Genomic DNA, 23,462 nt, shown 5'->3' with positions numbered 1-23,462 from the left:
TCATGCTTTAAAATTGCACACATTCATGAAATGGCGATAAACTACGATACATAAAAATCTCCATAGGCGGCGCTTTAAATTTTTTTACAGGTTACCTGTTTATCAGAATTATTGCTCTCGCTATGACATTTGCAACAATACCTCACATGTGTGGTGCGAACATCGTTTACATATGTGTGTGCGACTTACACCTGCATGTGTCACCTCTACAGGTTAGCATGGGGGACAGGGGCGCTTAAAAAAAAGCAAAAAAAAAAAATTGTAAATAGATTTTATAATTATATATATATAGTGGACTGAAAGTATTCAGACCCCCTTAAATTTTTCACTCTTTGTTATATTGCAGCCATTTACTAAAATCATATAAGTTCATTTTTTCCTCATTAATGTACACACAGCACCCCATATTGACAGAAAAACACAGAATTATTGACATTTTTGCAGATTTATTAAAAAAGAAAAACTGACCCTTTGCTCAGTATTTAGTAGAAGCACCCTTTTGATCTAATACAGCCATGAGTCTTTTTGGGAAAGATGCAACAAGTTTTTCACACCTGGATTTGGGGATCCTCTGCCATTCCTCCTTGCAGATGCTCTCCAGTTCTGTCAGGTTGGATGGTAAACGTTGGTGAACAGCCATTTTAGGTCTCTCCTGAGATGCTCAATTGGGTTTAAGTCAGGGCTCTGGCTGGGCCATTCAAGAACAGTCACGGAGTTGTTGTGAAGCCATTCCTTCGTTATTTTGGCTGTGTGCTTAGGGTCATTGTCTTGTTGGAAGGTAAACCTTCGGCCCAGTCTGAGGTCCCGAGCACTCTGGAGAAGGTTTTCATTCAGGATATCCCTGTACTTGGCCGCATTCATCTTTCCCTCGATTGCAACCAGTCATCCTGTCTCTGCAGCTGAAAAACACCCCCACAGCATGATGCTGCCACCACCATGCTTCACTGTTGGGACTGTATTGGACAGGTGATGAGCAGTGCCTGGTTTTCTCCACATTTACCGCTTGGAATTAAGGCCAAAAAGTTCTATCTTGGTCTCATCAGACCAGAGAATCTTATTTCTCACCATCTTGGAGTCCTTCAGGTGTTTTTTTAGCAAACTCCATGCGGCTTTCGTGTGTCTTGCACTGAGGAGAGGCTACCGTCGGGCCAATCTGCCATAAAGCCCCGACTGGTGGAGGGCTGCAGTGATGGTTGACTTTCTACAACTTTCTCCCATCTCCCGACTGCATCTCTGGAGCTCAGCCACAGTGATCTTTGGGTTCTTCTTTACCTCTCTCACCATGGCTCTTTTCCCCTGATAGCTCAGTTTGGCCAGACGGCCAGCTCTAGGAAGGGTTCTGGTCGACCCAAACATCTTCCATTTAAGGATTATGGAAGCCACTGTGCTCTTAGGAACCTTAAGTGCAGCAGAAATTTTTTTGTAACCTTGGCCAGATCTGTTTCTTGCCACAATTCTGTCTCTGAGCTCTTCAGGCAGTTCCTTTGACCTCATGATTCTCATTTGCTCTGACATGCACTGTGAGCTGTAATGTCTTATATAGACAGGTGTGTGGCTTTCCTAATCAAGTCCAATCAGTATAATCAAACACAGCTGGACTCAAATGAAGGTGTAGAACCATCTCAAGGATGATCAGAAGAAATGGACAGCACCTGAGTTAAATATATGAGTGTCACAGCAAAGGGTCTGAATACTTAGGACCATGTGATATTTCAGTTTTTCTTTTTTAATAAATCTTCAAAAATGTCAACAATTCTGTGTTTTTCTGTCAATATGGGGTGCTGTGTGTACATTAATGAGCAAAAAAAATGAACTTAAATGATTTTAGCAAATGGCTGCAATATAACAAAGAGTGAAAAATTTAAGGGGGTCTGAATACTTTCCGTCCCCACTGTATATATTTTGAAGTTAGGTAAATGTCCTGGCCCAGACAGGTTCAGGCCTCGGTTTTATGGAACCTTTGCGCCCCTACTAACATCATTCATGACTCGGGCGTTTAACGTTATAGACGATTCCACTCTCCCCTCTAGAGGGCTCTTGTTAGCGAACATGTCTATTCTTTTGAAACCTGGTAAGGACCCTTTGCAATGCAGTAGTTATGGCCAAATATACTTATTAAAAATAGATCTCAAAATCTTAGCGAAGGTCCTTGCCAATCGCTTATCTCCTCTATTACCTGGAGTTATTCACTGGAATCAGGTTGGTTTTGTCCTGGGTCGTGAGGCAAGGGACAACACAACTAAAACGATCTACCTTATCTCTTATATCCAATGCAATAACCTGAAAGCCTGTCTTCTTTCTTTTGATGCCGAAAAGGCGTTCAATATGGTCAATTGGAGATTTCTATGACTATCTCTGGAACAAAGAGTCTGGGAGCACCTTTCATTTCTAAGGTGATGTCCCTGTATTCTCAACCCTCCGCCTCCGTCCTCGTGAATGGAACCTCCTCTGAACCATTTGATATCTCGAACGGCACTTGTCAGGGATGTCCACTTTCCCCTCTTTTATTTGTTTTAGTTATCGAGTATCTAGCGACTGCCATTCGCCAAAATGCTTTGATTCAAGGTATCCAAACACCCTCCTCGCATCATAAAATATCTCTATATGCGGACAACCTTATGGTCTACGTTCAACAACCCCACACATCCCTACCCTCACTTTTCTCTGAATTCAGACACTTTGGCTCATTCAGCAACTTTAAACTAAACATATCCAAAACAGAGGCCCTTAATGTGTCTTTACCCGTCTCCACGATGTCCTCGCTGCACTCAAACTATTCTTTTCAGTGGCAAACGAAGGGCATCTCCTGCCTGGGGGTAATGATCCCTGCCAATTTGTCCAATATATTTCCCCTAAACTATGTTCCTCTCCTATCTCGGATTCGGAAGGAATTAGAGACCTAAGAGGGGCTCCTCTTTACCTTGGTTTGGATGCATTAATACTCCTAAAATGGATACCCTACCCAAATTGCTGTACCTATTTCAAACCATACCCATCTTAGTACCCAAATCCTTTTTCACTTCTCTACGTTCCCTCTCTATCAGATTTCTTATGAATCTTGGCCTATCTAGAGTCAAATATAACTTGCTCACCCTTCCAAAATTCCAGGGGGTACAGGACTACCCGATTAGGAGCTCCATTATAAAGCTGCTCTTATGGAACGCATCCTAGAGTGGTTACTCCATCCATCCATGAAGGCCTCTGTCATGATTGAACAGGATTTAGCTCCCGCTGACCTATGCGCACTTCTCTGGGGATATAATAGTGTTTTGTCCCACTTAACCTCCTCTTCACCATTGACACTCGCCGCTCTTAGGCTATGGTATAAAAAAAGGACTTTGCTCTGTCCTAGCCTTAGATCCTTCCCCTTTGACACCCTTATTCGACAACCCCGCCTTTCCCCAGGGTATAGGAGTTCCTACATTGGGATCATTCCTATGCTCCAAGTGGCCACAGGCGTATTCGTTTATCTGACCTCGAGTGTGAACCCCAACTGTCCCTGCAGGTATGCACGATTGGCTTACTACCCTTCACATATTATTGTTCACAAAACAATTGTTCCTCTCTTCCCAAATACATATCCCTCTTACTGAGTTTGAAAGGCTGTGTTCCCTACAGGATACACCCAGACATCTACTTTAATCCTTGTACTGTTTAATTCAAGCCCTTACACATGATGACCTGCCATCCTATTACAAGATCCTATCACGGTGGTATAGGGATCCTTCAACATTACACAGAATCTTCCCCTCTACCCCTGCCTCGTGCTGTCACTGTGGAACAGCCTCGGGCACTTACATGTCTGGTGGGAATGTAAGAGGATGCTCCCCTTCTGGACACAGGTATTTCAAGTTTATAATGTAGTGTATGACGAATCTCTAATACCAACTCCGGCGGTTGCCCTGCTCTCTATTCTCCCCGGATGTATTGCTTCACAAAAAAGGTGCCTTCTACGTTTCTTCCTATCCGCAGCACAAGAGCTCATTCCTTTATATTGGAAGACTGCCACTACACCGCCTCTGTCTCAATGGGTTTCTACTTTGAACAACATTATGAGAATGGAGGAGATGCTGGCATTAGATAATAACACCTTCGACAAATATAAGGTATTGTGGTCCGTTTGGCTCTGCTTCTCCTTCTCAGATGCCCTCGCAATTATGCTCTCAGCTCCAACAGGACCATCTTCACACCTGCCTTAATTCAGGGCTCCGAGAAATGATATTCTCCTGTTTCCTTGCTATCGTTTTACTCAACTGATTCCCCAGAATTCTCCTCTCCGTCCCTCTTTCTCTCACTCCGTTTCCCTCTCCTCCTGGCCTTCTCTGTCCTTTTATTTTTCTTATTTCTCTTCTTCTCATACGAACAACGGAACTGAAATTCCTTTTTATAGTGTTTTCTGATGACTTCTACCAATGGATTTTTATGTTTATATGCCATTGTTGATTGACATGAGTCCAGCTGTGGGCAATAGCCACTGAGTGGGCTCGCTGCCTCACTCAACTATTTGATGTCATTCCTTTGTTGTTTGCATGTTGTTCCAAATAAAAATATTTTCAACCCTAAAAAAAAAAAAATATAAAAATGTAAAAATTTTATTTTTACACGGTCCCTTGAAATCTCTCCTCTGCCCTTGAAATCAAGAGATTTAAAAAAAAAAAAAAACAACAACAAACACTGATCTCATGCTTTCCAAAAAATAAAATGGCTCTGTTTACATTTTCCTTAATGGGAAGTGAAAAAATGCTCGTTGCTTCCGGTCTTCTAGAGTATAGATATGATCGGAGACATTCTGGTCCCCAATCGGCTCTATGATCGGCCGGCGGAACCAGCTTGAGTGCCGGGCTTCCTGATCGCACAGGAGTGCCCAGAGAGGCACCAGTGGAGCGGAGGGAGGGGGTTGATGACCCTTCTGCTGCCTGTAAAAGTGATCCAGCGGAGCCACTCGGATCACTTTTCCAGGGGTAGGGAATCCCTGGCTGAAAATTTTAATACCGGGGTTATGGCTGACAGCTACAGCCATGGCCCTGGTATAACCACTTGAACACAATCACATATACATATATATATATACATACACACACACACACACGTGATTGTGCGGCAAGTAGTTAAACAGTTCAGAACAGCCAGGAGGCGGGAAGGATCGACGATCATGTGATGACAAGTCACACCAGTCATCGGAAGACAGGCCCCACTGGCTAGCGATCTGTAGCCCAGGCAGAGAGCTATCTGTGCTGAGAATGAGCAGTAAGTGCACTCTTAGCGCCTAAACAATGGAGATGCATATGTGCAACGTGTGGGCATTACAGGCCTTTTGCTGCCACACATGTGTCTGGCAGTCATAAAGGGGTTAAATAAAACCTGTTTTCATCACATTATCACTGGATCTCTGCTTCTCTACATCATGGTTGGTGGGAAGGTTCTGTACATAGCTTCCTGGAAACCATAAGCTGTGGTAATGCCCACATGTAATGCTAAGCCTTCACGATTGAAAGAATTAATATCCAATGAATGGAAGGGGTGGGTCGGGGACAGTTAAACTGAGGTGGAAAGAGCTGAATGACGCTGGACGTCCTCCAGCCAAGAAATTAGGCAGGCTCTATCTGGCTGCAGTTGAGAAGCCTGTACAGCAGTGCAAGACTGAAGGTAAAGCCAGCCATTGACGGCACTGTATTGGTGTCACTGGTCCCCAAAATTGTCACTTAGGGGCAGATTTGTCTGCCGCAATGTCACAGTCCCGCTAAAAATTGCTGATCACCGCCATTACTACTAAAAATCCATAAATCTATCCGGTAGTTTGTAGACGCTATAACTTTTGCGCAAACCAATCAATATATGCTTATTGGGATTTTTTTTACCAAAAATATGTAGCAGAATACAAATTGGCCTAAATTGATGAAGAAATTTGTTTTTTTACTTTTTTTATTTGGATATATGTTGTAGCAGAAAGTAAAAAATATTGTATTTATCTTTATTTATTGTCTGTGTTTGTTTCTAAAAAAATAAAATAAAAACAGCAGAGGTGACCAAATACCACCAAAAGAAAGCCCTATTTGTGTAAAAAAAAAACCAACATAAATTTTGTTTGGGTACAGCATCACACGACTGTGCAACTGTCAGTTAAAGTAATGCAGTACCGTATCGCAAAAAATAGCCTGGTCATTAAGGGGGTAAATCCTTCTGGGGCTGAAGTGGTTAACAGGGTAAAGTACCAACAATTAGAGACAAAGCCAGGAAATAGCATCAAACTTCAATGTACGGTAGGTCTCTTTTGAAATGAAAAGCTGGTTTGATGGCAGTAAGTTCCTATCGCATTATCACACTAACATGCCATGGTTCACGGAATTTTATAACACAGGAAAGACCGTCATGCCGCTACCCGTCAAAGTTACACAGAGTTTACAAATTTATGGAACTACCTTTGAAATTCAACCTTAAATGCTATTTCTGTTACAATCAGGATTTCATTCTCTGTTCCGACATAAAGTGTTTATCATATGATAGCTAATATAATACCATATAAGACTAACAGATCCAAGCATAGCTGAGAACCGATATAGGATTTACAGCATTATCAGGAGCCTTTTTGCGTATAAATGTGATATCCAGCTTGTGGAAGGCATTCGGGTTAAACCAATGTCACAAGCTTGCCACCAGACAAGACTTAAACAGATTTAGTTTCTGGGTCTGGTGAGCTGTGCTGGAGGCTTGTCACAGGAACACAGTGCATGTCTCCTGAATAAACACAACAGCTGTTTTGCTCATTCCTGTTAACAGTGTATCATGTGAACGAGCTGCAATCTTCAGAAATCACATGATAAACAGGTTCACATTATAACATGAAGCTTCCATACAGCCTGGTTACGTTTCATGGCCAGTGCATCGAAATAAGTACTGAAACTATTCAAGTATATTACCACCCTGGTTTCTGAGAACTTTCTTGGCTTTAGGAAATGAAGCATTTTAGGACTGATCTGATCATCAGGTAGTGCAGGGACCAGTGATAAGCACAAGCATGTTAGGACCAGAATCTGAATCCATGTATGCGAGCCTGCCAGGAAGCTGTCACCTATACAGCATGATCATTGGCGGCCAAGGCTTTCCACAGCCACATGTATACACACCACCTGTATACAGTAGTGTAGCGTGGGTTGTCAGCGCCCGGGGCAAGGCAAGTAATTTGCGCCCCCTAGCCTGTGGACTTTTAGCACTCCCCGAGTCCTGTCCCTTCCCTTCCTAAAATAGTAATAACCAACCTGATTGACTGACCTGACCACTACACTATACTGTCCACTACACTATACTGTCCACTATACTGACCACTGTACTATACTGACCACTACACTGACCACTATACTATACTGTTCACTACACTATACTGACCACTACACTATACTGTTCACTTTACACTGTCCACTATATTGACCACTACATTATACTGTCCACTATACTGACCACTACATTATACTGTCCACTATATTGACCACTACATTATACTGTCCACTATATTGACCACTACACTCTACTGTCCACTACACTGACTACTATACTGTCCACTACACTGCCCACTACACTGACCGCTATACTGTCCACTACACTGACCACTATACTGTCCACTACACTATACTGCCCACTACACTATACTGACCACTATACTGACCACTATACTGTCCACTACACTATACTGCCCACTATACTGACCACTACACTATACTGACCACTATATTGTCCACTATACTATACTGTCTACTATACTATACTGTCCACTATACTATACTGTCCACTATACTTACCACTACACTATACTGACCTCTATACTGTCCACTACACTATACTGACCACTATACTATACTGCCCACTACACTATACTGTATTGGGCGTATGGGGTCATGTGCGGCGAATGCGGGGCCGGCCTGTTAAAGCTCGCGCTTGCTCCTGGAGTCTCGCCTCTGCACATGACCCCATTTACCCAATCACAGTGTGCCGGAGACTGAACATGTGCAGAGGCGGGACTCCAGGATGTACCGCGATCGTGAACAGGCCATCCACGCTGCTGCACATGACCCCATACGGCCAATCACAGGGCGCCGGAGACTGAACATGGCGGCCAGAGCGTGGGGACACAGGGCAGTGGATTTAGGAGGGGGCAGCCAGTAGTCACACACTGGTGTGGAATTGCGCCCCCCTAAATGTTGCGCCCGGGGCAACGGCCCCCTCCACACCCCCCACGCTACGCTACTGCCTGTATATGTGCAGCAGCAGGGGTGGGAAAGCCTCTGCCACAGATGATTGGCACCTACAGGTGACAGTCCCCTGGTGGGTTCGCATACGTGGGTTCCGATTCTAGTTCAAAACACACCCAAGCCCATCACTAGCAGGGAAAAGAAAGCAGCCGCACCGGAGCATAATGGTGATTTAATAAGGAATTTATGACACATCGGAAAATATGGTTTTACTGGAATGAAAGGAAAAGGGGGGAAACGGTTTTAAGCCCCCCTTCCCTCATGGGATTGCAGCAGCGGGGTTTCCCCTCAGGTTTAAAAAATGCCAGAAGTGGTCACCTGACCGCTGGAGCGGTCAGGTGACCACAGTATCTGGGCAGTTTAAGGGGATCTGTGAGATAATTTTCAAATAAAAAGGGGGTTCAGAGCCCCAGAGGCCCAGTCGCCTCAGTAGCATCAAGCTGTAGTATTCCCTCCCTCCCTTCAGTTGGGGCTAATTTATTATGTGGCAGCGTTACCTTATTTAAGGGGGACAGTTTTTACATATTTTGAACATTTGATTATTTATTAATAAAGAGTGTTGGTGTTTTTTAAGTAATTATTGAAATATGGGGTGATCCCCCTCTTCTTTTGATGATACAGCTTGAGTTGTAATGGCTGAGCTGTTTATGTGTTTTAAATGGAAAATAAAAGTCTATTTTATTTATTTAAGCCAATATTAATAATAAAGCCCGTGGCCATAATTTTATCCAAAGGAAAGTGTGTTTATTGGTTTAAACAAAAAAAAATTCTGCTGTCTGCTATCCCATGAGTTTCCCTTTACCTATGAGTACAAATCCTTATTACAGACTGCTGATGACACGGATCTGATGACACGGATGGGACAGGAGAAAGACCTCCTTATTTCATTTCCAAAACCCATCCATTCTCACTTCTTCATCCCCTTTCTTCATTTTTCTATTTCTTACCACTCCACATATTTTTAATACAAAAATAATACCTACAGAAAGGTTTAGATGCGTAGTCCACTTTTATCATTCTACTCTATCATTTATATTTACATAGGCCGCAATTATACTTATGGGTCATCATAAGTACAAATGTCCTGATATGATCTTGACAGATTGATGTTATGGCACACATTGTGCTGTGCTTCCTTTCTCGCCGGTCATGTGTTTGGCCTGTTGATTTCTTTACCTATTTTTGTGCCTCGTGTATATGCTGTACTGTATGATACTTTCTATAAATAAAGAATGTAGAAAAAAAAGCATTTGGGACACATTTCTAGAGGTCTGTATATAGTCGGAAGTGTTGCTCCAAATTCATGAATACCCTTAGTACCAACAATGAAAAGGTCTGACTTTTGACAAATTCAAGCAGTTCTTATTTTCATCACTTTTAATCAAATTCTTCACCAAATGGTGCTATTGTTGTGACAAATTCAGAAACTTTATAATATCAGAGACAAGTCTGAGTACATCCGCCTGCCTATAGACCTACATAGAGCTTCCGATAAGCCAGCAGGATAGGTACACAGGCAGTCACCTGAGGCTCAACTGAGGTACAGAGTCTAAGTACTAATCCGTGATCCCCAGAGTTCCAGATGGTGGAGATGGATTTTGCTGCTGTTAGTACCAGGTTGCGATCCTCAGGATCGCCCCACCAGTAGGTGAGTTCCTAGTGAAATTGTTTACCATCCCACTATCACCGCTTTTGATTTCAATCAGTGAGCTCACATGCAGCCCCCGTCCCGCTGAACAGGGGTTTTAACCTTTCTTCCATTTTGATACTATATGCCCCCACCTTCAATGATCCACAGTGCCAATACCGTCACAATATATATATATTTTTGCATTCACAGCAAGCATACTTAATTCCACATATGAGACAATTATCGCATGACATCCCTTCTGTGCATTATGATTAGGCGTCTGGACGTCCAGTTTTAAAGTATATGTGTTGTTATGTTACATGTGTGTCCTTGTCTTATGTATATTTGTAATGCACTTTATTATAGTGTTGTTATTTATACTAATGACACTGCAAAACTGCTAATCTGAGTACAAGTATTGCACTTTTGTGGTTTTATTGTTTGATATCAATAAAATATATTTTTTTGATTAGATACTCCTCCAGCATTGCCCTTTGTTAAAGTAACCTCTTTGTTTCCCCAGTGACTACCATTGGGATTAGTTGTATGCTGCTGTTAAGGTTATGGTGACAACACCTTATTTGGCGAGTGGTCCGGGAGTATCCTTTAATTTTGCAGTGGACCTTGCTATACCCGTTATCTTTTGTTTGGTGTGCGTGCATCTTGGCTTTTCTTTTTAACATTCCCAGTGCGTCTGTTTTTATGAGTGTATTTGACTTTGATTTTATTAAAAGCGTACATCACTTACTTTGCTATGGAGTTCTCTTTTTCTGCTCCCACTACAGGCGGCTTGCAAAAAAACTATGGGGGTGGGATGGGTGTAATAATATGAATGAACCATCATGACTTCATTTTGTGTATACCCTGCCATTTCGTCCTTATTGTGTAGGTTTCTGTTTGTGTATGAGTGTGTAGGAATGTTTTTATAGCAACATCCCCCCTCCCATCTCATCTGTGTGGTCAAGCCTTAGGCAATCAGCTAAGATATGTGACTAATGACCAGGTGTCTTGTCTAACTGTTTATAGATACACATCAAATTAACAAACTGGTTTAACCCTAGACACTAGGCATTCAACTAACCACCCCCCTCCTTTGATCTATACTCCATATAAGCTACATTTATTCTCATTAAAGACAGATATCCTTTGAATTTACATCTTGTTTCACATGTTTCATAGGGTCTCTCACGATACCAGGGGTCACTTTGGTCTGCTGAAGTTAACCAAGGGTGGTCGTCCAGAACCAGAATTCCTTTCAACGGGGTGCATGGATATAAGGCCAGTTACTCTGCACTGGGAGAGTGAGCAGCAGTGACCTGTCTTTGCTACAAGAAACTTCTACACAGAGGTAAAATGTCGGAGTTGTTTCACACTGGATTATTGCACAGATATGGAAAAAATACACAAAGCACATTGGGACTCAAGTAAAATTACATGTTTCTTGTATTTAGACAATATTTGCTTATTCTGAACTTCAACTTTAATTTCATCATAGATCTACTTTAAAAGCACATTTTTATTTTATTTTATGAGTGTTCTTATACTTTCAATGTCTTGCCTTTTAAATGTTGGTCCTGCTACTATCTCTGTCCTCTATGATAAACTGATTATCAGTTTAAGATACACACCAATCCTCCACTCACCTGTCAATGAACCTATCCCCCTTGCCACCACTGACAAATGAACCCACCACTACTATGCAGACCAGGGACTTCCTGTATCTGGCAGTGAAATCCTTCAACATGGGCACAACTATTGCAGCATTTTGGATGCAATGACTGCAGCGACATACTGATGTCACCATCCCTGCCGCCATTACTAGAGACGTGTCCTGGGCTTCCCAAAAGGGCAGGTTGTAATTCAGTGGAAAAGGATTTTTTTTACTAACACTCCATTGCAATGCAAGGGAAAAAGAAACAATGCAACACCTTGAGTCCCCTTTGCCTGCAATGGTTTCTTGCCTTGAAACAAAAATAGAAACACACTTTAAGAACTTTTTTGTTAGTGCAGGCACATATTTAATATCCTTACTATTGGCGGGTGTTTACACTCCTATCTAAGAGGTAATACATTAACTGTGATACAGTGAGCAAACACTTTGGTACACAGAAATAAGGAACAATGAAAAGAAAAAGTACACTCACACTACTAAAATCAACACTTCATTATTAGTTTTTTTCTATTATTTCTGCATACTTTGATTAAAGGTAAGATAAATAACCCAAAAAACAAAAAAAAATTGAAAAATGCATTTTGACATTCATATGTTATTTAAAGTCAAATAAAATAACCTGTTTTCTTTGTCATTACAGGGGGTCCCCTAGTTACAAACATCCGACTTACAAACGACTCCTACTTACAAACGGAGGGTGACAACAGGAAGTGAGAGGAAATCTACCCCTAGGAAGGGAAATTCACTCCTGTAAGAGCTATTATGGGGAAAAGGTACCTCCACTGATGCTTTATCACCAAGGCTTGTTTCCACAACAACCCAAAATTTTCAAAATCCAATTGTCATTGGGACAGAAAGTGAGGTGAAATCTTCTGAAGAGGAGCACAGACAGCAAAACAAATGTTACAGGGGTGTTAACCCTTCCCTGTGCTATCCACAAAGCTTAAAAATTGTTTTTTTGGCTGGAGCTACACTTAAAAAATGTAGCTGTTCCGACTTACAAACAGATTCAACTTAAGAACAAACCTACAGTCCCTATCTTGTTTGTAACCCGGGGACCCCCTGTACCTGGTTTAACCACTTCCTTACCAGGCCAATTCTGACACTTCTCTCCTACATGTAAAAATCATCATTTTTTTGCTAGAAAATTACATAGAACCCCCAAACATTATATGTTTTTTTAGCAAAGACCCTAGAGAATACAATGGCGGTTGTTGTAACTTTTTATCTCACACGGTATTTGCGCAGGAATTTTTTGAACGTGTTTTTTTGGGGAAAAAAACAGGTTTTGTGTTTTAAAAAAAAACAAAACAGTAAAGTTAGCCCAATGTTTTTGCATATTGTGAAAGATGAAGTTACGCCGAGTAAATAGATACCTAACATGTCACGCTTCAAAATTGCACACGCTCGTAGAATGGCGCCAATGTTCGGTACTTAAAAATCCCCATAGGCGACGCTTGAAATTTTTTTACTGGTTACATGTTTTGAGTTACAGAGGAGGTCTAGTGACAAAATGATTGCTCTCGCTCCAACGTTCGTGGCGATACCTCACATGTATGGTTTGAACACCGTTTTTATATGTGGGCGGGACTTACGTATGCGTTCGCTTCTGCGTGCGAGCACACGGGGACAGCAGCGCTTTAAAATTTTTTTTTTTTTTTAATTGATAATTATATTTTGTTTTTTTTATTTTGACACTTTTTTGAAAAAAAACATTTTTGATCACTTTTATTCCTATTACAAGGAATGTAAACATCCCTTGTAATAGGAATATAACATGACAGGTCCTCTTAATAGTGAGATATGGGGTCAATAAGACCCCATATCTCACCACTAGGCTGGGAAGCCTGAAATAAAAAAAAAAATAAAAAAATAAATAAAACGATCACCGCTTCCCAGCCGAAGCGGCGCCGTTTTTTTGAATGGAGAGGCCGGGCGTGACGTTATAACATCCGATGATCATAGAGGCTCCGGCGACCATCTGGTCCGCCCGAAATCTCTATGATCTACATCCGGCGCCAGCGGATCCGCTCTCCGCCTCACCGATCGTAACGGTGAGTCGGAGCAAGCACCGGAGGGCGGCGGGAGGGGGGGGGACGTCCCCTCTCGCCTCCCATAGGAACGATCAAGCGGCGGAACGGCCGCTATGATCATTCCTATGGTGTAGAGATTCGCCGGTTGAAACCGGCAATATCTGAATGATGTCTGTAACTACAGGCATCATTCAGATATACCCGCCCAAAGCCCAGGGCGTCATATGACGTGGGCGAGCGGGAAGTGGTTAAAGCAACCCTATTATGAAAAAAAAAATATCCCTAAAAATGTGAAGAGTACGTACCCACCTCTCCTGCTGTTTGTGCTGCCAAATGCAGCTCTGCTGAATAGAAATAACCACTTGAATTTTGTGCAGCAACTGACACTTCCTGGAGCGGCCATCTCCTGGTCCCCTGCTGTACTCAGTGATTCCTCACGCTGACCTCCACATCCTAAATGTGTCCTGTAGTGGTGTGGAGCTGGGCATAAAGAACCACTAAGTGCACCAACTATTCAAAACTCCTGGAGGTGTCAGTTTTTAGGTAGACTCTAAAGTGGAAGATTTCTTATCAAATTGGAGTTTGGCAATGTGGGCAGTGCATAAGATGAGTATTCACTCTCTCTTTCTTGTATGGACATCTTTTAGGGGAATTGAAAGTATAATTGAGGTCAATTATTCTGTAAAGCATATGACTTCGGCATTAACTGTGCTAAGCTACATTAACATTGATTCCATGTTTAAAATGTGCCTCACCTTTGTAGAGGCAGAGAAAACTGCATTTCAAATGACCGGCTAGCCCTCCTACCACCTAAATCTAAAGAGTGAGATAGGTAGGTTTCAGCTGCATTTCATGTTGCATTCTGGAAGTCCTCTAAGCATATGGGGAAAACTAAATTTCCCAGCATTTTGGCCCCAATTCCTCATACTGGGGCTTTATATGTGGGCATGTTGTTGGAACCCAGTGCTTGGTATAGGAGGGGAAGGCATTGCATAGCTAAGGAATTGTACCACATGATGTCATACCTCATGCGTCAAGCTGTGTTCTCAAAGGACACTGCAAATGCACGCAGAAACTACAGCCAGTCCAGGAAGTGTGTGAATGCATGGTTGCTTCATAGAAGGAAATTAAAAAATAATGTAAGATTTTTTTTTTGGAAGTTCGTAGTAGCACTTTGCTTGTATTGGCAAACAAAAAGAGGGATTTATGGGATTTGATTAATTTTACTGTAGATTTTTTTCCTGCTTTGCCCATAGTTCCACTTTAATTCTACAACAGAGTTGCTTTTGTTCAGGCACAATGCAGTATCAAGATTTAGGCTGGGTTCACACTGATGTCGGATGCGGCTCACAGCAGGGGTCCGGTGCGTCCCTGTTCTCCGTTTCATTTTTGCCTGAATTCGGACCTGGAACTGAGCCAGAGACACACAGGACTCCTGTGCAAGCCGCATCGCAGCCGCCACAGAGATATGTGAACCACCTCCATTGAGAGCTGGTCACAATCACCTGTCATGCGAATTGGATGCAGGGGGGCCCGGAGAGCAGGAGGATCAGTGGAGCAGAGAACGGATGACAGCGTCTCTCACCCAGCAACTGAAAGCCGGTTTCTTCCCCTCCCCCCCTGACAGCTTTTAGCTGCTGGGTGAGAACTGGAGGGACGGATTTAAGGGGTGCTGGGGTGGGTTGTGCTGTGCCCACCCAGATTACAGTTCTGCCCCCCCTGAGCTCCTTCCCCCGCCCCCGTGCCCGCACTCACAGCCGGGACGAGGAGACAGCGACCTGGAGGCTGAAGCGGTGAGAGAAGAAGAGCCAGCAGGAGGTGCGCTGTGTTCTGCTCTCCCCTCCTGTCAGAAGAGCGCTGGTCTTTACAGTACATGAAACCAGATCGCTCTTACTGTAGATCTCATTGCATTGTATACACACACCGCCCCTATCCACAGTTGCTGCTACCGGGAGGTGAGCAGCCCTTGGAGGAGATAGGGGGCGGTGTGTGTATACAGTGGGATGAGATCTACAGTAAGAGCGATCCGGTCTCATACACTGTATAGAATATTAACGCCCCTCTGACAGAAGGGGAGAGCAAAAACACAGCGCACCTTCTCCTGGTTATCTGTGTTGGCAAATGTAATGGGGATGTGGAGAGGGGGAATATGTGCAAGGAGGAAGAATGTGGGGGGGATATGTGCTAGGAGGAGGGCTTGGGGGTGGGGGGGTTGAACCAGGAGAGGGGATAAGGATTAGTACTGGGGAGGGGGGATTTGGGTAGGGAGGAAGAATTAGTGCTGGGAAGGGTAATGTAGAGGGGGTTGTGGGAATTTTTCCTAAGAGGGAGATTAAAGAAAGAACATTTGTGCTGGGAGGGGAGATGGGGGGATTTTGTGTCAGGAGGAAGTGGGGGAATTTGGGATAATAGAAGGGTTTGAGGGGGATTTGTGCTGGCAGGGGGGATTTGGGGGAGAGGATTTGTGCTAGGATAGAAAGTTTGAGGATATGTGCTAGGCAGGTGATTTTTTGGGGTGAGGGAGATTTGTGCTAGATTTTCGTTTTGAAATTTTTGCAAGTGGAAATTTTTGCTAGGGTCCCGTGACTTTTAACAGCGGCCCTGCCTGTAGCTGTCGCCTTCTTGCAGTAAACCTATGTGGACAGGCGGCAAGTGATTAAAGGCCAGCTATCTGCAAAGTTGTATAATAATGGTGTAATATGAAAACTCTGGATTACCAGCCAGCCGCTTGTAAAAGTAGAGTTCTTTATTGGTCTTTCAAAACAAGCAAACAAAAACAGCCAGCCAGTCGACAATTCTGACATGAAAACAATATTACAGCTCACTTCCAGTCCCACACTGGGGTTTTGCGTTCCAGTCTGCCTTAGGCCCCTTTCACACTTATACGACTTGTCCCACGATTTTGTACTGTAAAATCGTATGACAAGTCATTCTCCATGATTTTCAATGACTACCATGCATATTGGCCCAACTTTAAGTCGTGCCGACTTTAAAATAGTCCCTGCACTACTTTGGTCCAACTTCCATACGATTTGTACTCCATAGACCTCAATGTTAAACCCTCAAGTAGCATGCAAATTGTACCTGAATAATATAGACACGATTTCAGCACTACTTTGTAAGCACAAGCTGAGAATGATTAATGCCAAAGTTGTGGAAAAGTTGTACAAAGTAGTACTGCTCCCGAATCGCGGCAAAATAGCGGCCGCGAAATTGCGGTAAAATTGCGCGAGTGTGAAAGAGGCCTTAGGGTGCCACACAAGCTGCAGGAAGCTCAGAAAAACCAGGCTGGGTTCAGACTATTGTGAATTGGATGTGGGTTTCCCGGCATCCAATTCTCATAGCAGGAGAATGTGACTGTCTCTCTATAGAGCTGGTTCACACATCTCAGCAGTGGCTCCGGTGCGAATTGCACAGGAGTCCTGTGCGTCTTTTGGTCCGATTCAGGTCCAAATTCAGCCCAAAATTCGGGCTGAAATGGGACCTGAAACGATGAATGGAGAGGCAACAGACTCCTGCTGTGAGCCGGAGCGTGCTGCGGTGTGAACCCAGCCTTAGTCTTCAGAAAGTCCACACCTCCTAAGAGCTGTTAAGCATTCCACATTACCTTACAGACATGTGCTGATTCCTTCCTGCTACTTTTCAAGACTCCCTTCCAGGTAGATTAACCCCTTCAGGACCAAATTGCCTGTAACCAGGGTTTGGAGGCTCTTTCCCACCAAGAAGTTTCTACGAGTCTCTGTATTTCGGGTGCCAGATGAGAACTTACCAATCCTAAGAATACGGTAATTCACCTGCATTGGTGAGAACCCCTGAATACTAAAAGTGCATGTAAGCCAAACAACCCAAATAGTGGGGAAGTATACCTTTCATCCTGGACACATCTCCCGGCATCCTGTACAATGGCTATAATTATAAAAATATAATATTCGGTATATTTTTAAAAAATTTTTTTTGTTTTGTTATATATATTTTTTCTACATATAAAAGCAGGGGTTGTGACAGACACTACCAGGGGTGCTTTCAATCACACGGTTTAAAGCTTTTGAATACTATCTGTAATGGAACCGCTTCCCACACTCCGCTTGAGTGCTTCCGTCAGTATACAGCCTCCTCAGTGGCATCACTAGGGGGGCGGGGGGGGGTTTGGGCCGCACCCAGGTGACACCCGCAGGAGGGGCGACACCTGTGGGCAGCGGCACCGCTAAACCTGCACGGTCCGTACCCCTACACTGATCTGTGTCTAGCCGGCTGTGTCCCTCAGCAGAGCTGACCGGACCGAATCCGCCTCCCCCTCCTCTCTGTTTACATCTACACAGGAGGAGGAGTCCAAGGGACACCCCGCTGTGCCTATCTCGCACTGTTCTGAGGTCTGTATAGTGTATTGTAATGCAGATGGCCATGTGCTGGGGGGGGCGCTATGGGAAGGGAGAGGGGAATCTACTACCAGACGTTCTGAAGGGGGTCTATACTGATAGAGGGGGGTCTGCACTGAGGGGGGTCTATACTGATTGAGTCTATACTGATGGAGGGGGTCTGCACTGAGGGGGGTCTATACTAATAGAGGGGGTCTGCACTGAGGGGGTCTATACTGATGGAAGGGGGTCTATACTGATGGAGGGGGTCTGCACTGAGGGGGGTCTATACTGATGGAGGGGGGTCTGCACTAGAGGAGGTTTGCATTTAGGGGGGTCTATACTGATGGAGAGGGATCTACACTGGAGGGGAGTCTGTACTGATGGAGGGGGGTCTGCACTGAGGGGGGCCTGCACTGGGGGTTTCTATAATGATGGAGGGAACTCTGCACTGAGGGGTGTCTATACTGATGGAGTGGGGTCTGCATTGAGGGGTGTCTATACTGATGGAGTGGGTTCTGCACTGAGGGGTGTCTATACTGATAGAGGGTCCCTCTACTGTGGAGGTGTCTATATTAATGGAGGGGGGTCTGTACTGTGGGGAGTCTGCACTGAGAGAGTGTCTGTACTGAGGGAGGGGGGTCTGTACTTAGTGGGGGGTCTATAGTTAGTGGATGTGTCTAACACCTATTTTTTCTGAACAGGGTGACACCAACCCTAGTGACGCCACTGAGCTAGTCGACACTAGTCGACAAAAGCTTGTATGAACATGGAACGTTTATTTGAATAACTAACACAGAATATATACCACGCAGGAGGACCCCCCTCCCGATCATATTACCCCATACCTCCCAACTTTTTGAGATGGGAATGAGAGACACCTTTCAGCAAAAGTATGCAGGCATAGGATACACCCCTTGCCACACCCCCTTAAAGGGGAATTGTACAAAAAAACAAGATTTGTTAAACCCACAAGTGCTTTTTTTACCACTACTATTTCTTTATACTGGCTTTTGTAATTTACAAATGCAGCAATTTTGAAATCAGATGAAAGATTTAGCACTGGAAAACACTTTCTGATAGATAAAAGGTGCATTTTATATACAACTATATAGATCAGACCAAAATAAGGGACAAATGAGAAGGAATGAGGGACAGAGCGACATTGCTCCAAATCAGGGACAGTCCCTCGAAATCAGGGACAGTTGGGAGCTATGTTACCCCAACAATACAACCTGTACAAAGGAATATAACAACCGACATATACTATAAACATTACATTAATTATCCAACTGGATGACTCAGATGTCTCATTCAGGTCATACTTGCCGACTTCAAGCTCAGAAGGTACAATACACATAATCATAAGTATAAACACAGAACACCTTCAGACACTAGCAGGAGACCTCAGTAGCAGACTGTCTGACTCCTACATTGAACAGAGGACAATGTGACCAGCTCTTTCAATGAACATGTATAGTTCAGAATAAAAAAAAACAGGAATAGTCTTTATATATTTCCTGGGAGATATTGTTGATAAATATTATTGTTCCAAACCACACTCTTGTGTCCATTAAGTAATTGTTCAACCTTTTTTCGGTCACACTGTTCCCCTAATAAACACACGGTGACTTAGACATAAGAGGGGCATGGGGAGCTGAAACAAGGGTTTCCCAACCTCTCCAAGAGAAGCTGGGTTCCACCGCCCCTCCCCCCCGACCAAAGTAACTACCGTCACTTCTCTTCCCTTTCGACAGCAGACTAACACAGGAGGAGACACCCTGACGGATTAACTCCGAAGTTAGTCTGTAGATCCAGTCCCCCAAAAGCCAGCACTTCTGCTGGGGACTCCACATCATCTGCTCCGGCTAACTGTTGGGGAGGGTGGCCGGCTTCCTCCACTCCCAGACTGTGGATCTGCTGCTGCAGAGATAAGCCAGTTGCTTCATCTCCCAGACTCCCGTCATGGGGCGAGGATGACTTCTGTCACTCCCGAGTCCCTACTCTGCTGTTGGGGAGTGACCACCACCTTCTCAGCCTGGGCCTGCCGGAACTGTTGCGGGTGTGGGGAAGAGGTCTTGGACCTTCTGTTCGCTAGGAGGTTCGCTAGGTGGTTCCTCCTCTACAGAAAAGTCTATTAAATCCATACATTCTGTGATCTGTGGCTGGGGAATGAGGACGACTTCCTCTTCTCCCCGAGCCCTGGATCTGCAAATGGGAAGTTGAGTCGGCTGCTCCAACTCCTGTACTTTTACCCAGCTGCTGGACAGATGCATTCCTCCATCCAAGATCGTCCCATGCAGAAACAGGATCGTCGAGGTCAGTCAGTACTTGCTGCATCCGCCATAAGACCTCCTCGTCCACAGCTGTGGGTATGGCAGGCAAAGCACATTGCTTGCCACCTATGAAACGGAAGCGCTTCCCACACTCCACTTGAGTGCTTCCGTCAGTATACAGACTCCTCCAGTCTGAACATCAGAGATCAGATATTATAGCAGATCGTACAACACTAGCTGACAATAGCTTGTATGAACATGGAATGTTTATTTGACCAACGAACACAGAATATATATCACTCAGGAGAACATCCCCCTTGCTGATCATATTACCCTAACAATACAACCTATACACAGGAAAATAATTACAACAACCAACATATACTATACACATCACGTTAATTGGCCACCTGGATGACTCAGATGTCTCATTCCAGGTCAGACTTGCCGACTTCAAGCTCAGAAGGCCCCCCCGCCCAAAGTGACTCCCGTCACACTATCATTAGATGTACATTATTCATAATAGAATTTTTTTGGCGATAGCTGTTCTTTAAAAATAGATTTAGGTTCAGGGACACCAGACCCATCTGTAGTATCATGTGAAACTATGTCAGATAAAGCTACTATGGCTGTCTGTATGCCATGAGGCCACAGTCCTGGGGAGCTGAGCATTCAAAGTGTTCCAACTTGTCAGCGATCTGCTGCTTCCAATTTTTAGGCTTGGTGCTAAAGGGACAAGACATCTGGATGTAAGAGCTAGGAGAGACAGGGATGAATACAAGGATGATGATAGCTCATCGAGTACCTCAATATTGCTTCATACCCTGCTGCCATCTAGACTAGGTCGCATGGCAGTACCAATTTAAAAAGGTTCAACATTTATGCTTGTGTGTACTAAAGGGTTGTTTAACTTTAGCTAACACATTTTAAATCAAATATTAACCTATTTAATATTCTATCCAAATAGAATATCAGTTCATAAAGGGATTTTTAGAGATTTTTGATGTTCCATGTACAAGTCATTTTAAAAACATGGTAGAAGTGACACAGCAAAATCAGTGGCTTTGTTTTCAATGTTTGTCAAGTGACCTCCCATCTGATGTCACTTTCTGGTTTGGGAGAGAAGCAGCTTCTGAGAATAGAAGGACATAATGTCCAGCCACTAACATACTTGCAACACTTTACACAGAAAGTATGTTTGTGTTATAGTATGTAACCAAGCTTATAGGACTTAATTATTTATCTGCTCACAAAAGATTATTTACTAACTAGAGTAATACAATCTTGTGTTTAGTGTTTCTTTTGTGAGCTCAATACAAAATGCATTTAAATCACCATCTCTTCTGTTCTGGATATTACTGTTTTCCATTCACATTATCTAATTCCTTTAACCTGCCTTTCACTTTTACAATATATACTGGTTATTTCTTTTTTAATACATTTGAAATAACCACCAAGCCCCATAATGTGGATAAATGGTAACATACAGCGTATATGTTACATTTGTTAAAGCTGAACTTCAGGCATGATCTGTATTGCATAGTTACATTGGTCCAGCTTGGCACATTGTAAGTATGCATAAGGCTACATGTACACTGGCCATCCCCTAAACGTAACTCTCCTGGCAGCAGAACAGGGATGTAGATAAGGGGGAATTTTGGGGGGGTAGACACCCCCCCCCCGAGCATCAGTGCAGAAGTAGTAATTTTTTATGCATGCCGCCTTTAACTAGTGGCACCGGCCTCCGCATTTGCCACTGATTTAGCTACACTGATATGTGCCTGGCGTGCTGTTACACTGGCGTGCTGTCACAGAGCATAAGTGAGCTCCACTGATGCTCGGACCCTGCCCCATGCAGCCTGTATAGGCTCGGAGCAGAGAAACCGAGTGGAAGAACTGAGAGCCTTAGACCTCTGAGGGGCCCGTCCCCAGACCTCTGGTTATCTCCTGTAATCTTTCCGCAGTCTCTGGTTATCTCCTGTAGTACATTGTGTCCACAGTCTCTGGTTATCCCCTGTAATCTATCCGCAGTCTCTGGTTATCTCCTGTAATCTATCCACAGTCTCTGGTTATCTCTTGTAATCTATCCGCAGTCTCTGGTTATCTCCTGTAGTCCATCCCCAGTCTTTGGTTATCTCCTGTAGTCCATCCCCAGTCTTTGGTTATCTCCTGTAGTCCATCCCCAGTCTTTGGTTATCTCCTGTAGTCCATCCCCAGTCTTTGGTTATCTCCTGTAGTCCATCCCCAGTCTTTGGTTATCTCATGAAGGCCATCCGCAGTCTCTGTTTATCTCATGTAGGCCATCTGCAGTCTCTGGCTATCTGTGCATTTGGCTTGTGGCTGCTGCAACTGTGACTTCAATGGACAAGTTTAATGGTGACGCTTGTGAAACTTGACATGTCGGGTTTGCGGCACTGTGAAACTAAGCATTGATGTCACGGCAATGTGTAGTCAACGATGCAGCTGCTATGTTCATTTAGAGATAGGTGGTCAAGGGGTGGTTCTGTTTAATCATCCTCTTTTTACTGGCACCAAAATGTAGTGTGGTTTTGCTTTGATTGTTGATCGATTTATCACACAACAATCATCCAAAACCACACCGTGTTTTGGTGCTACTAAAAATGACTGGAACACAAACACATGTGCTGCATTTTGCCAGCATTGCAGTGTGATTTGGAATTGGGGCGCGGGTGCAGAATCGCAGCAATATTCTACCCACAATCCCAAATTGCTACATGTGAACAGTCAGGGCCTAACACAACAGCAATTATGGAAGACTCAGCCTCAGCATATTTTATAGGTACAAGGAAGCCCTGGTTTTGTTTAACAACGGCCCCTAAGCCCCTCCCACTGACCGCTGTGTTCTGGTTGGGGGGGGGCGTCCCCCTGTCAAAACACAATAGCCCAGCGGGAGAGATTGCTGTACTAACACCTCGTGTGTTAGTATAGCGATCTGTCAGGTTTTTTTTCATTCAGCCCAGTGGGAAGTGTGTACCAGGCCTTAGACTGGACAATAGCCAACCACACTGGGAAATGTTCATAAAAACTGTAAGAAGGAAAACTGAAATCAAGTTCAGTTTTCAAGAGGATCTGAAAAAATAGAATTAGGAATGTGATTGCTTACTATGAGCAACACATAATTTTTCCTTTTTTCCAATCTTTATGAATTTGGCGCAATTTGTTTTGTTTAAAAAGAATTTTACTTAATACCTGCTGCTGACCCCCCCCCCGAACAAAAAAAATATCTACGGCC

General features: G+C 43.8%; 1 protein-coding gene and 1 long non-coding RNA gene across 2 annotated transcripts in view; one reads left to right on the top strand and one right to left on the bottom strand.

The window, feature by feature from the left end:
* RETREG1 (reticulophagy regulator 1) overlaps nucleotides 1-23,462 on the bottom strand; it is a 214,171-nt gene that overhangs the window by 74,877 nt on the left and 115,832 nt on the right. The window lies entirely within an intron of this gene.
* LOC141144816 (uncharacterized) overlaps nucleotides 3,932-23,462 on the top strand; it is a 238,371-nt gene continuing 218,840 nt past the window's right edge. Inside the window, exons 1-2 of the long non-coding RNA XR_012244468.1 lie at nucleotides 3,932-4,106; nucleotides 11,053-11,221. This is a non-coding gene — a long non-coding RNA (uncharacterized lncRNA). The remainder of the gene's footprint in view (nucleotides 4,107-11,052; nucleotides 11,222-23,462) is intronic.

Source organism: Aquarana catesbeiana, linkage group LG05, assembly GCF_042186555.1.
Source record: "Aquarana catesbeiana isolate 2022-GZ linkage group LG05, ASM4218655v1, whole genome shotgun sequence".
Lineage (NCBI taxonomy): Eukaryota > Metazoa > Chordata > Amphibia > Anura > Ranidae > Aquarana > Aquarana catesbeiana.
The sequence above is the reverse complement of the archived record's forward strand: the minus strand, read 5'-3'. Positions and strand labels throughout refer to the sequence as shown.